Consider the following 6702-nt stretch of genomic DNA (forward strand, 5'->3'; position numbering starts at 1 on the left):
TTAGATCTTGTTTAGATCAACGCATGTCACTTTGTCGCTAAAAGAAGTTGTGTGTGATTTAACAAATGTGACATAGCGACATTCTAATGGGTGTCTTCATGGGTCAGTAAAAGACTTTCAGAATGCTTCATCATCATATGCCAACTATCAAGCCATGATTGGTTCTCAACTCAACCTCAGCCATTTTTGTGGTAAGCTCCTGATCGTTGATAAAATTAAAGATCAAAGGTTGTCGCATTCTCGCAAAATTAAAGTGGTTGATGTTTAAGAAGTGTGAGAATGTGAGGAATTTCCACGTGTACATGTGGGTCCCCAAAAGAATGGAGTAGTGTTCAAAATTTTAACTACTGATCAAAGATAAGATCAACGATCCTCGTATTGTCATGAAATCAAGATGCATGGTATTTTAAAAAGTGTGACAAAGTAATCTTTTGACACATGTCTTAGTGGACCCATTTTTATTGAACAGGTCTGAAGAGTGGGCACTTTTCTCAGTTGTAGATTAAGTTGAAGATCTACGATAGTCGCAAGGTTGCAAAAGAAATATGGAAGGTTTTTAGCGAAAGCGACTATGTAACATAACGACATGTGGAGTTGGTGGGCCCAACTTATATTATGAGCTTCAAAAGAAAATGATGTCAACATTAAATACCAGGTTGTACACTTTGATTCACTCTTAGTATTATGCATACAACATTAAAGTCTTTATTCTCTACCATCAGATAAAAGGGTGATCTATACTTCTCGTTATCTCGCAAAATCAAGCTATTCAATCTTTAACCAAAGAGAGAATATGAGGAATTCCCACGTGTCCCTGTGGGCTAGCTTTTTAACACATCACCATGTAGAAATCATATCTGTCCAATATCTGAAGGTCTATGGTGGTCGCATACTCATAAAAGAAACATGCAAGATGATTAACCAAAGTGAGAAAGCGACAAAATGACACGTCTTAGTGGGCCCGCTTTCTAAACAAAAATATTAAGAAAGCATGATTCTTTTCTGATCATCTAATGCAAAGTTGATTGAGGGATTTCATGATCCCACAAAATGGAAGCACAACATGATTAACCAAAATGAGATAGCGGCATAGTGACACATGTCCATAATGGACCCATTTTCTAAAAGAAGTCCCAAGAATCCATAGTTGTGGTGGATTATCTAATCAAACACAGGTCAACAGTTTTCATTATATCAAAAATTTGAAATGCAAGATGTTTAACTAAAGTAAAAAAAAGAGAGAAGATGACACTTGTCCTACCAAGAAAAGTATGATGAAGTGTCGAGTTTGAATCATAGTCATCTAATTATTTGTGGATCAACTTCTAGTTTTCAAATTTCTCGCATTACATGCATAATTTGGTTATTGAAGCATTAATGGTGATTCAAGACAACCTCATGTGAATGAATTTGGTTTAAAATATGTAGTTCATTCCACAATCTTGTACAACACAAAATAGATTTGAAACAGAGTGAACAAAACCTAGATTTCTCAGCCTTCATACTGCGAATTGTTGTGAACGAGTTTCTTGTTGTAATCAGAGTTTTGCGAGTAAGTGCGAAGACATTTGCTATGAATAGTTTTCTATTTAATTTTTTCTAAATTGGTAAGATGCTTCCATGAAGGGACTTTTCTAGAAAAATAGACTATCAACACAAGAATGTGCATGATGATTTCCTTGAACAATTGCCTGCTTCCACAAATGAAACTATGAAGGCAAAAGAATTGTTTCCAAAAAGCCCTAGACCGAGGATTAACAAGGGTTTCTATGACAAAGACAATTGGTTAAGGGATGTGGAAACATCAATGGGGGGTTTGGAGTTGTTTAGGAAATGGTTTTTGCAAAGAAACCATGATACACTGCTAAGCAATGTTTTGGATTTCGACATTGGACAACTGGTTGTGCTAGGTGTCTTCATGGATGATGATCTACTAACAATGTTGGCAAAGAGGTATGACCTTGTGTTGTGAGTCATGAAGAACCATGCTAGAGAAAAAAAATTTAGGGTGGTAGCTGAGGTAATCAAAGAAGTTTTTATGTTATACCCTAACCTTGCTCTACATGAAAAGATTGATCTTGATGATTTGTAGACCAGGTATGATGCACAAAGGATATACTTTCAAGGTGGACAACTGAAAGAGCATTTTGTAAAGGTAGGGCATATGACACTTGTAATACCTTCTACCCCAGAGGCCCTATTGAAGAAGTATTTAAACCCTAGGACACAGACTCTCTATATTTCCCTCTACAAGATCTTTTGCATGGATGAATTGGAGCACATCCCAGGGTCCCTAGTATTTATGATGGCTCAAATTAAGAAATATGGGATGAGCTCTATTTTTATTTTGCCTCTCATTTGGCTAAAGAAATAAACAATGGACTAATTGCCATAAGAAAGGGTAAGGTTGATAAACCCTTTGGTTGGTATTCTTTTCCAATGCATATGTGTCTATATAAGGGTGTTTCTATCTTTGCAAAAGACATGAAACTAGAACGAGAAAGAGATGGAGAGAAGCTACCAATCTAACTCTGGAGTGCACATATGACATGGGAAGTCACAGATGCCAATTTTATTCATTATAGATATTTTGCATCTAAGATGAGGATGTTATTAAGTCAAGACAACCCTCAAATTCCTGAACCCTTACTAGAGTTGATTAGGCCTAAGGATCATGCTAATGGTTTGAAGGTGAGCCAAAATTGGGGAGATATCATCCCATATTCAGTATCTACTATTTTCAGAGTATATGGCTTCCAAGGGAAGCCCCATGTCTCGCCCTACCAAGTGCCTTTGAAGGTAGGGGTTGTCGAGTTTTTATGGTACAAATTGGAGGACTTGAAGAGCGAGAGAGTTGGTGGAAAGATCTAGGGGGACAATCTTCCCAAATTTTACGATTGTCCAAAATTTTGTGTTGACCAAGGAATGATGGAGACATTTGGGTAAATTCCTTGAGAGGTATCAAATGGCCCAATCTCATTCTCGTTTTATAGACCCATAGGGGTTTTTTGAAATGTTTAAAGAAAGAACTAAAGCCAAATCATACGATGATATATTTTATTTTCTTGAGGATATAATTAGAAATGTTTTGTCTTTACAAGAACAGGAAGTAAAGAAAGAAAAATTGAGAGTTTATAGTAGAGCTTTGGAATTTATTAATCTTTTAGATAGGAAGTATGATCCTTTAGCGGACATCAAGTTTTGGGGAGAAAATATAAATAAATTGATGTCATATTTTTTTGGGATTATGCAACTTTGAATGAAAAGAAAGAGGCATTAATAAAAGCATATCTAGACCAGGCCAAGGAGGTGGAAAGAAGAATGGTGAATAAAGTTGTCATCAACCCAGGGTAGTACACCCTCCAAAGGAAAGTTGGATATGTAGTTGCTAGGAATGTGGGGGCACATCTTGTGCCAATTTATCAAAGGCAACATTTAGAGAGTTCACCCTCAGAGCCAACAACTAAAAGGAAAAAGCTAGAAGAGGGATCTTCATCAAAGATAGAAGAGTACTCTCCTTCTCAAACCCCCATTCATTTTGATAATGAAGACTACTTGAGGGAGTGATTGAAGCAAATGGGAGGCCAAGACGATGTTCTAATGTCAACATCAAAGATAGAGGGAATGCATGAAGAACCCCCAATGCCACTCTTAGCCCTTACTATTGAGCACTTCAAAGGAAAATAGATGGACCCTATTGTAGAATAGGCAACAAGAAAAGTTTTTGACTGATGACGATTTTGTAATGTCTAGGGCATTAATTCAATTTTTGTGGAGAAGCAATATATCTAATTTTGAGGCTAAGCGTTGGGAGGTAAAAATAGAGCAACCTGAGAAATAGGACTCTAAGATTGAAGAGGAAATAAAAGATGAATTAACACATAATTTTAGTCAAATAACCCCTGAAGGGGGAAGACAATTATTAAAGGATTCATGTGTCCTCATACTCCTGGAATGGGACATTGCTAATACAATGGTTTTTTATGTTGTTAAGAAAGAGAAAGGGACCAAAATTAATACAAAAGAGGTTAACAAAGCCCAAAAAGGAGTAAAATATAGTAACGATCATAAGGCTTTAGTAATGTGGTCTAATCAGGAGAGAGATAAATCCATACTCCGGGAAGCTTCAGGTGTAGAACATACAAGAAGTCTGGTAGTGTACAGAGTGGGAGATGTGGACAATGAGAAAGTTTCCCTCATGAATAAAGAGGTAGCTGACTTTGGTGTGGAAGTGGTTGTAAAAGATAAAAATAAGTTTCTTGAGCTAAATGCTAAATTTGAAAAAGTATTAGAGGCTTATGATGAGAGGGGAAGGAAAATAAATGAAATGGAGAAAATCATTTCAAATTTGCAGAAGCAACAAGGTAAGAGAAAGGTTGGGGAAGGACCCAACTAACTTATGATTGCAACCTCCCATTGGACCTATTGTTAAAATCCCAAGTACACCTCGACGTCAAGAGTTCTATAATGCAGATGAGTTGAGTGAAGAGAAAGATAAACTCAGAGTAGCACATGTAGAGGTGCAAATTCAATATGAGGACAAGGTTAGAGATACAATTTGGTTTCTTGGTGATAGAATAAACTGGCCTCTTTTCTATTCAGAGATGTCAAGGTTGATAGGCATTTGGAAGGTACTAGAGAATAATGGCACTGCCTTGAGACCAATTTTGAGAAAATGGATCAATAGGGAAGATAATATCACTCCTCTATGTTTTACTGTCATTGAAAAAATGTATGATCAAATTGAAAAAACATATGATCAAGCAAGTGACCTACTAGATTTTGATTTAAAAAGAGATATATTAAAGAGAAAGCTAAGATCACATTTCTCTAAATATCTTAGTAGGAATTTTGATCTTTTTCCTCATATGCTAAAGGGCCTTGACATTATTAAAGGCAAAAAGGAATGGGGAAATGAGTTAAAAGAAATAATGAGTGTCAGAATGAATGATGTTGTTAATAAGGAAAACTATAACTGTTTTTTAGAGCTATTGAAAATATAGTCAATGTTTATATTTTTTTTATTCTTTCCAACAAGATTTTGAAGAAATAAAGAAATTGGGAAAATATATTCTGAAGAGAAAACAAGAAATCCTCAATTTCAATTGGCCAAATGACACTGTTTTCATTAAGTGGGTGGCATAATATTCTTCAACCTCAAAACTCTTACAAGTGACATCTAAGGGTAAATTGATGGATAAATCCTCGACTACTAAGGAGAGAGAAATGTCTAACAAAGCCATTCAGGTGACCATGGAAAAGTTAGATGAGATGAATCACAACCAACATAGGAAGAGGTGGTTGATAAAAGAGAAATTCAATTACCTGCTGCAGACACTACAGAATCAGATTCAAGCAGAGTAGAAGAAGAAAAGGTGGGACCACAACCTGAAAAGGAACAAGAAGGTAAAGACCAATCATCTGATGTTGTGGAGGAACAAGAAACAAACAAAAAAGAAGAGACCCCCACCACAAATCAGCGAATGAAGGAGCTACTCTATCGTCAAGCAAAATGCCACGAATATTTTTTGTTTTCTCGTGTAATGAAGAAAGTGACATTTTGACTTTTTTGTAAAAAAAAATTCCTTTAAAGTATAGTTATCCTTTCCCTCTAAGCCCGAAGTTTGTTGCAAGTCATACTATATAAGTGAGTTCCCAAGGCTAGAGGACGGTCCGAGATTCATTTTGTTGAACTAAGTCTTGTTCAGTTTTTAGTCGGTTCATATGTATATTGTATAAGCTTTTCCAAAAGATGGAATGAAAAAAGCTAACAGCTGCTAGTCTTATTGAGTTTTCTTCTTATAGGAATTGGCATTGACTTGTATATGTTTCAAAGAACGTAATACAAAGATACAAAAAGTTGGCTATACATTTTAGATATTGTCTCTTCTTTTTTATCATTTAATTCTCTGAGATTTAATAGCAAAATTTACTAAGTCTCAATTGTAATTTGTTTTGAATTATATTCCAGTTCACATTTTGCTTGTAATCTAAAATGGATTAAGTAAATGTTTGATGTAACTTAGAAGAATTTATTAGTTTTGATAGAAGATTTTGATAAGAATGAGATCTAAAATTGTATATTGATATTCTTACCACAAAGTATTAACATAGATCTAATAAATAGAAGTCAAATTCCTATGAGATAATAGCCCAATAGATAAGACATTGGTCATCCATTGAAATTGATCTAATTTGGAATGTCTATATGTCATAAATAATTCATAAATCAATCATTTTATGTTTTACAGTTGTAGATCTAAAAAGTAAGTCAGTACTTGATTCATGGAGCTTTAGGGTTTAATAGATTAGCCATTTATCATCTCTATCACAATCCTAGAATTAGAAGAAAATAAGGCAAACATCTGTTATATTGGAATTCATGTTGAGATGTTGAATTTTAAATAGATAAAGAGTGAATTCCTAGGTATATCTGGCTAAATTTTGCAGAGCTTAAAGTGGAGAAGACAGTTCAGAGTCTTGTTAGATGGTCTTTTTAATTTGTGCCTCAAAATGCCCAGTATGGTTTCTAGTTAACTCCTAAGTATTTGCTTGGCTTTTAAAAGGTACTTAAATTTCTGCCAAATCATAAGCCAACACAGATAATGAAGGTGATTTTTGTTTTAAAAACTTTAGCCAATTTTGTAGTGAACATGGAATAGCAAGACAATTGATAGTTTCTAGGACACCACAACAAAATGT

The sequence above is a fragment of the Cupressus sempervirens genome, chromosome 2 (genome assembly GCF_028749045.1).
Source record: "Cupressus sempervirens isolate cs-2001-9-10 chromosome 2, ASM2874904v1, whole genome shotgun sequence".
NCBI classification, from domain to species: domain Eukaryota; kingdom Viridiplantae; phylum Streptophyta; class Pinopsida; order Cupressales; family Cupressaceae; genus Cupressus; species Cupressus sempervirens.